This window comes from Anser cygnoides, chromosome 3 (assembly GCF_040182565.1).
Source record: "Anser cygnoides isolate HZ-2024a breed goose chromosome 3, Taihu_goose_T2T_genome, whole genome shotgun sequence".
Taxonomy (NCBI): Eukaryota; Metazoa; Chordata; class Aves; order Anseriformes; family Anatidae; genus Anser; species Anser cygnoides.
In genome coordinates, this window is record NC_089875.1 from 65,849,064 (window position 1) to 65,858,447 (window position 9,384).

Here is a 9,384-nt window from a genome sequence, read left to right on the forward strand (position 1 = left end):
CCAGTCTGCCAGCGAGAGGAAAACAGCCCTTGAACGAGACAAACAACCCCAGGTCTCCTGGGGGGAAGAACATTTTTCAAGAATTCCTTGTGAGGTGAAACACTTGGAATATTTTTTCCTTTGTAAAGGGCCTCCTCTGTTCTGCTCTCCAGTTGGGTGACCCTGCAGTGAGTTACACCCAGCAAATGGGTAATTGCTTGGAACTTGGAACCGAGGCTTGGAAAATCTTTTTGTGTTTAAACCTGTACCTAATCAAACATCTACTCACTCTGTGAGGAACGAGAGCGTAGAGCAGAGAGGGGGGAATATTTCACATCAGTAGAAATGAAAGACAATGTTTTGATTTGATTGCTTTGCTGCCGTTTGCATTCAGTTTGCCAGGAAGAGGGTGTAGAGAAAGGATGCTTTTGAAAGGGTTTTAGTTATTTCATATATCAGAGTTTGCTGTGTTTTAAATATTTATGGTGATTACCTTTGTTGCTCATAGACTAAGGAATCCAGTTGTGTCTGGTGCTGCTTACCACAAAGTATAACACGGGGAGTATAATAGAACTGCAAAAAAACAGAGGTAGAATTAAGTGTAATTAGTAAAATGCAACAAATAAGGAGTTGGTTACTTACTGAAAAGAAAATAGTTGTACCTTGTCAGTACAGTGATGATCCAGTTATTCAAAGATCAGAGTATAGCAGATTGATGTTGACAAACTGGAGGCAATTCACATAAAATAATTCAGACCGCTGCTGGACTTTAAGGACTGGTTTATGGGAAAGATTAAAACAGCTAGATAAAGCCTGTCTGTCTAGGTGCTTGCATAACAGTAATGAATGTGATATATTGTGCTGCGTGGTGAAAGACTCAGTGGAAGCTGAGGGGATCCAGTAACCACTTACAAAGTTGTAGGCTGCAAGCATGAAGAAAGGAAAAAAGTGGGTAAGGATTGCTGAAGGAGCACAAGTGCTAAGATGAAAAGGAGGAAAGCTCATGCCAAACACTAGGAAATATTACCTCCTGTGAGAACTGTTAGGCTGTGGTCAGAAGTTATACAAAACCCCTCAGTTGAGTCATTTAAACTGAATTGTAAAAAACACTCTAGAAAATATGCTGTATTGGCACAGGACGAGCCTAGATCGGGAACAACCAGCCTACTCCCTGGTTTCCTTTTTCCCAAGGGCCCTTTACTGCTAGTATGGTAGATATTAATTGACTTAGCAAAGAGCAGAACAGGGATGGCTAGAGGCAAAGAGGGAAAATTCAGTACATGGGTGTTGTGCATCATGAGAGCTCAGCATGGCTGCTCTTATGCAGCTTCAGTAGCCCCACAGACATGGCATGTGGCACTGGCAAGCAGGAGCCAAACAGGCCTCATCCCCCAACGAGCTATCATATCAGCTCACATGTTATCTGCTCTGTATCACTGATTAAAACCTAGAAGACATAATGGAGCAAGCCGGGGGTCTGCCACAGCAGCTCCTGTTGCACCCTTGTTCATGGCTGGTTGTGTCTGTAGAAGGGGAGAGAGAGGCAGAAGGCTTGCAAAGACATGGCCCGTCTCTGTGCTGGTGTGTTTTCAACTCTCTCTCTCCTACCACCACAGGTTTCCCATGTTTTTAGTCAAGAAGAAAAACAGTTGAGCCAGTCACTCTGAACACTTTATGTTTTCTTCCTTTCTTGTATTGATAAGGCAGGAGTTACAGGGGGAAGCTCTACAGCAGTTGGAAAGAGTCTGGAAAAAAGAAGCATTGCTCTGTTGGGAGCCTCAGAAGAAAGCTGCAAAGTGAAAAAAAATGTTCTCTGCTACATGGAAATGCTGGGTCTACTTACTTCTTCAGCTGAGGTCTATGAAGGCTTGGTGATACCCCCATCACGCACACCCAGCTGCCCAAGTTTGCTTCTCTGGGAGACTTCTCCCTCTGGCTTTACCCCATAATGGTCATTGCTGTATTCATATGGTTAAGTGAATTTAAGAAACAGTTTCTAGTATAACTGCTGTCTTTATTGTGAGAGAATATTTGTGATGTTATAGAGTCTCAATCCTCAATCCATATTTGTTGGAGAGTCTTATTTTTCATTTCATTCACAAAGGCCACATCAGAGTATGCTGTGAAGGGGGTGAGCAGGAGTACTCGTTTCCTTACAGCATGTACAGCTCCATCACAGTGAAATGACCCCAAAGAAACAAAGAATTAATTCCTTAAGCACTTTGTGGACTCAAATGTGTTTTATATTCACTGTACTCATTTGAGCTGCGGAAACATTTTATCTGATGAAGAACATTATTTGTATGATTCAGATGGGCATGGGATGGGCTAAGCCCGGTCAGAGGTGAAGGGTGGAGAGACTGGAGTTGCACTGAAAAGAGAAGGGGGAGAAGGAAAGGGTAAATCTGTGGCAGAGAGCTGGAGGAGAGCCCTGCCTGCTGCTCATGCTAGCGGGTGCATGCCTGGTGAAAGGAGGGAAGATCCCACCAGGAGGAGATGGTCAAGCAAGGCCAAGCAGCGAACCCAGCTTCTCAGGCTTGTGCCATCATCGGAATAGACCAGAGGGCTGCAGTCCTCAGCAGGCTGTGGCTCCCCTTGGCTGCCTGTTCCCAGTCCCAGCCCTGTGTTAAGCCAGACCTTTGAAAAACAGTCAGACTTACCTCTTTCTCTCAAAACCTACCTAGAGATACAGTGCTTGTTTCTTCTGTACCTCAAAGATGTGATGGATATGGACTGCTTCTGTTGAAGTCATGGCATTTTGGGATGGCCATAAGAAACAAATGCGTGGACCTGCTGTTTCTCAACATTATGCTCTTTGCATGGACAGTACCCTGAACAAGACCTGCTGCCAGCCTCCTGACAGCCTGGCATAGAGGAGGAAAGGTTTGTGGATTAATGACATGCAGCCTTGTACCTAACCAGCACAACTAGCCTTCTCCAAGTATTTAGAGAATGGCACTAATAGTTTTTATTTACAATACTTAATACTTCTCAAGTAGTTAAATATGTGGGTATTCTGAGCTAGGGATGTCTTTTCCTGTGAAGTATTACAGCAGGGGAGGCCAGACAGCTGCAGACTTTTTGCTCATACAGGTGTGTGGGTTGCGAGATGGCAGGATGCTCTTCACACAACGTCCTCTGACAAAGCCTTTGGTCTCCATACCTGAAGCATGTTAAATTTTGGCTGAATTGCAAAGGATCATCCTTTCTCTTTGACAGACTTATAGGCTGGGTAGCAAAAGTGGGCTGGGCTACTTTTAAACTGTAATGGGGTCTTACTTGATAAAGTATTTGTAGCAGAATAATATAGGTATCCTTTTCTGGGAGAAAGATAGAGTAAAAACTCCAGTGAAAAACTACATGTTGTTGTTTTCAACACTCTCCTCCTGGTCTCCTGCTGTTGAGTGACTGCAAAATTCAAAGCAATTATTTTGGTAGTTCCAAAAATCTGTCATACAGATCTGAGTTTTTTTCCTTGTATTTGTCAATGTGTGACTAAGCACAAGTATTACAGGAAACATGGAAATGTTTGGGCTTTAAAGAATGGCTGTGGAAAAAGACCTCCTACTGATTAACAACTGCTGTTTAATAAAATAATTTTCGGATGTCCAAATTGCTGATTGTTCCAGTGAGGGTTATGTTCTGACCAGAAGGGATCCCACCAGTCCCATGTCATCAGCCTGGGCACTTTGAGAAGACTCTTTTCTGCAGCCATTTCCTGCTTCAAAACAATGAAGAATGAGAGATGCCCATCTTTGCTCCCCACGGTGCAGAGATGAGTTTAGCACAGTCTCTCTAGGGTGGCATCAAAACCTGGGGAGAATGAGCTAGAATAGGGTCACTGGAGTGCAAGGAAGTGTCTTTGCTTGGAAGATGCAACCCTTTGCTTGATTTGGAAGGTCCAGCTAGAGGGAAAAACCAGATGTCTCACTTGCTGAAACATTGAGGGTCATTGTGGGTGCACTAGAAACTAGTCAGGAGGAATTTTACTCTTCTGAAGTTCTTGCTCCATGGCAGGACCCTGGCCCAGGTGGCTGCTTGGAGGCTGCTCTCATGCTTCCTTCATCAGGGCTTGCACGTGGGCTGCCCATCGCACACCAAAGCCCTGGCACATGGGCTGCTTTTGTTATAACAGTTCAAATGTTCACACACACAAACACTCTTGTGTTTTGTGCCTTTTCCAGCTGTGCTGTGGGGCTTGGGTCTCATTCAGTTGTCTTGTAAGGCACTTGCAAAGTGCTGCTGGATGGTTTTCCACAGGTGATGTGCACAATGCTACGGCCAAACTCCAGCTTGAACACATTCAAGGCTGGTCTCACATGCTCCTAGTAACACATGCTCACTCTTTCAGTTTCTTGTTGGGCATAATACACAGCTTTAGCTCCATGCAGTTGTGCATTCTTAGTCCACATGTGGCCGCAGACAGCAAACTGATGAGACTGCTACATTTTTATTTTTATTTTTACAGGCAGCCAGCAGATGCCAGGAAGGGTTGCTTATTGACATTAATCACTACCCTGTTGATAGCCCTGGGCAGGCTGCTCTAATTGACCAGAACTGAATCCAGTAATCATATCATGGAAAATATACATCACATTTATTTCAGTAGCACATCTGAATTACAGTAATATGAGTTCATGGTAAAATTCTCAGTGACTACATCAGAAGCAGGAGTAAAGCCTTTGTCCGCACAGATGTAACTGAGCTGTTAAGCACAGTCTTCTGTGCTTAGGCAGGACACTGAGGCTATGTCAAAAAGCCAAAAAGTTATCCTCCAAGATCCTGCAGCCCAAACCCTATTCAGACAAATAAAGAGAAGTCTGTGTATGATGTTTGTAGAATTATGTTTTCCATTGTTTTCTTAGAGCATTACCCTGCAATAGAAGGGACTGACGTGGTCCCTTCAAAGAAACAAAACACTCTTATAAGAATGTGTAAAAGAGACCTTCCAAAAACACAATAATTGCAGAAATATCTCCTTTTGCACAATGATCTACAGAAAATAGTTAAAAACAAGAACAACAAATCCCACAGCTGAGACAGTAAAGTGACAAGAAGAAATACATCTGAGATTTAGTTTGATCACTTCGTGCCTGGGAAACAGAATGAGGAGTTAATCATTGAACAATATTTGTATCACATTGACTAATGTGTTAATGAATTCAATTTTCATTAATAGCATCAACATGTTAGATTTTACATTGAAAAGAAATGAGTATGAATAGCTGGCCAAAATAGTCAATTGAGCCTCTTCTTTTCATGGTGAACATAAAATCTATGACATTAGCTCAACAAAATGGTTGAGAGATGAGGCTTGGGACTATGTTAACTTAGCATGAACAGCAGAGTCCAGAAGAAACAGAAAAGATTTGTTGTCAGATCTTGACTTCAGATATTCCTTTGGACTTTTTCTCATCCCCTTCCCTGAAGCACACAGCATAATGGCTATATATTAATTACAGTTAACTTAAAATGTGGGTAAAGATGCTGATTTGCACCCCTTACCCCTTGGGCTCCATGAATGTGACTATACTATATCTGTTTCACTTTGTACATTAGCTATATATATCTGTAGTTGTACTGGTTCACTGATGTTAAAACCCCAAATGACCAAAATGTCACTTTTTGAACAGTGCATTACAAGCCAGTAGGACTGTATACAATATGCCAGATTTAATACATGTATAAGTCTTGTTCAATCTCTTTATGTAAAAATGAGACCTGATTTTACACAGGAAAAGTAAAAGACACAAGTCTTACAATGGGAGTTGTACAATTGTTTCACACATTGATTTAGTTCATTACTATAGGTTTGTAAAGCAATGCTGATATATTTCTAGGTAACACCCACTGCCTTAAACTTTGCCTTTTCTGAGAAAGGAGACAGGATACACAGGAATACAAGTGCAGTAAGACATATGTACAAGTACTTAAAAGCAAATAACCTTTAATTAGATCATTACCTTACTTCTTGCAGGAGAGGTGTGTCATCAAGAGAGTTGTGCAAGGGTTTTGAAGAGAAAACTGATGAAGTGAGGACATAGATGAGGTAGAACAGAATACTCTGCCAGTACCTGTCCAGGGGGGTGTTCAAAGGGAGGTAGAGCTGAGGTAGAGAACACAATGGGTTTACATTCCTTTATATTGCAGAGTCTTAGCAAGAAATTCTTTAAATATAGCTTACTTAATAAGGAAGACAGCCTCTTCATAGAGATAAAGAAACATCTAGGGATATTGATGTGCGTAGCTGCCTTACCTTCAGGAAAAAGTCCACTTTTGTGGGTCTTTAAAATTCTCCGTTTCTTGCATGTTTTCATCTTTCTTTTAAGCCATCATGGAAATGCATAATATTAAAAATAAACAAAAACCCAGGATGTAAACTTTTTATTTTAGTTCTCCAGTAATAGAAATATTGCAGCCTATAAGATAATCTGACTCTCAAAAGCTACAAACTTAAGTTGACTGTTGCCTCTTACCCAGGCACATACTACTTCAATTTTGGAAATTGTGCACATTTTAATGTTGAATCTCAGTTTACAAGCCTTATTATTAGTAGCCAGAGAGAAATTGTAATGACATTTTCAATTATTCTCTAACTTGATCCGCATGGGATCTCCTTAGAAAAATTTGCTGTGTGTAGATTAGGCAAATCCTTGAGTGGTTTGTTGTCTCGGGACCTCTGAGGCCAGGTTGAACGTGCTGGGGGATCATGTGATTTCCCTGTTGCAAACTGCATGTTTTTGATAATGAAATCAGGAACACAATACAGCTGGAATCTACCCTACCATGATTTTATTCACAACACTCTTCTCCGTATAGACCTGCTCTTTAAAGAACTGGTGAAAAAATCCACAGTCCTACAGCCTTCCCTGCATCCATCCTCTCCCAGAAAATGATGTCAGGTCAGTAAGTTATGTCTCAAGAGGAAAAATTAAAAGACTGAAGCTATCAAGATTGAATTTCATTTTGTTGTACTTCCAGAAAGGGTTGAGTTACTTTAATGATGTTTTTGTGGCTGAATTTCCCCTGCCAGAGTTGCAAGGGCAACACGTGAAGGACTTTCTGGTGATGAAATGCTCACCTAACTGGCTGGGCTTCCAAATTTTCCTCTGTTAGTGTTCAATAAACCTGCAGACTGGTTAAAACTTTACTAGGAAAAAATGAAGACCTAAGAGAATGTATACTCTGATGTTACTTCATGGAAGAGAAATCTTTTTCTACCCTCGTGAACTCTTGAAGGTGAACAAAGAGGGAGACATGTCTAGAAATGCACAAAGAAGCTGGGTTAATTAAGAGAGCTCCCACTGCCCCCCTTCATGAAAGCTGTTATGCTTTTGAAACCTTGGAGATGGTTTCACTGTGAATTCGTGAGGTTAGGAATACAGCTGGGATGCTGAGACTGTGGGCTGGGTGGTATGTATAGAATGTGTTTGATCAATTTCCCCAGTTGTATTAGAAAGAGATGGCATAAAAGAAATGGGGTGGAAATAAGCAGAAAGGATGAACAGCTCCCTCTGGGATAAATCTCAACTAATTCAGATTGCGGGAAATCATTTTTTATATTGAATGTATTTTTTCCTGGAGATTTCAGTTGAGGAGATTTTTTTTTTCCCTAATCTGTATCAATGTCACAGAAAACATTTTTGAGTCTTCAGAAGCAAGCGGCTCAAACTTTGCAGTTCATTTCTCCAGATTTAAGCATGGCATGCTATGGCTCAGCTTTCTGTATATTGACATGCAAATAACATGCTGAACGCATCTCATCCACATTATTTTGCACTATTAATATTAGTCAGTCTTTATTAATTTTTGGCATTAAGAAATACTTTTCTTGCCTGAAACATACCTACTGAGGTGCTTGAACACTGCTGTCTCTGGTCTAAATATCATGGCATGTTGGACACACAGAACATGGGTAATGGAGTGTCGCCCTTTACAAGTCATTGGAAGTGAATTATGAATCTTCACTGCACCTTGTTAATTCCACCAAAATTTAGGCTGCCCTGGAGATCACAACGCATTGGTAAAAAGGAGATACTTATGGCACTCAGTCCTTCAAGTCATATTTGGAGGCAAAAGCTCCTTCAATCCTCTGTGAGAAGAGTATGAACAAGTACTTTACACTGCCCCGAAATGCATCAGAATCGCTGTGTCTCCTGGTGAGCTGGGCTCTGAGCATCTGAGTCTAGCTCCAGCAAGGAGGGATTTCCTTTCTTGACAGGACCATGGATAAACTTGGCAGAAAGTAAAGAGCGTTAATAATAACAGATGTTGTAATGTTTTGCTGTGTTTACAAGACCCCCGTGTGCTCTGTGTATCATTTGGAATTATATTGAAATGATTGATTCTCATTTAATTAATATAAGATGAAATGTTTGCAGAGCAGCTCAAAGCTTTCTAAAGTTGCAGATAAAGAACTGTCTGTCTGAGAAACTCTGTCATTGGACCTCACTGCAACCATTAAAAACTGGTTCTCACTTAAATGAGGAACTATGATTTTGCCTTGCAAACCACTACTCAGTTATCTTTCCTATTTAAATAGGAAATAAGCTGCACTGGGAAAGCAATACCAATTACGGAACACTAAGGCATCAGAATTAAAGGGAAAATAATTTTAAAGTTTGTTTGAAAACTATAGGCAACTATTTACAAGTGCCAAACCTTTTCTCATTGTCTCTTCCCTTTGGCTTGTATTCAGCAAGCTACTTCAGCCTATGACTTGCTTTAAGCAGGCAGCAGATCGAATTTGTTGTTGAACAGGGGTAGGCACAGTTGCACATTAGTTCAGCTCAGAATAATAAATATTTTCTTGTATTAGTGCTATGCAAAACTTAATCTTTAACTTCATGAAAACTGTAACAGGAGCAAAGGACTGAGGTTGGAATGAGGTTCAACAAGTCCAAGTGCAAGGTGCTGCACCTGGGTTGGGGCAGTCCCAGACATGAGTAAAGACTGGGAGACAAACTCATTGAGAGCAGCCCTGCAGAGAAGGACCTGTGGGTTCTGGTGGATGAGCCAGACACGAGCCAGCAGTGTGTGCTCGCAGCCCAGAAGGCCAACTACATCCTGGGCTGCATCAACAGAGGGGTGGCCAGCAGGTCGAGGGAGGGGATTGTGCCTCTCTGCTCTGCCATTGTGTGGTCCCACTTGGAGTACTGCATGCAGGCCTGGGGCCCCCAGCACAAAAAGGATGTGGAGCTGTTAGAGCAGGTCCAGAGGAGGGCCACAAAGATGATCAAGGCGCTGGAGTACTTCTCCTATGAAGAAAGGCTGAGAGAGCTGGGGATGTTCAGCCTGAAGAAGAAAAGGCTCTGGGGTCTTATTGAAGCTTTTCAGTACCCGAAGGATGCTTATAAAAAAGATGGAGAGAATTTTTTTGCTAAGGCAGACAATGACAGGACAAGG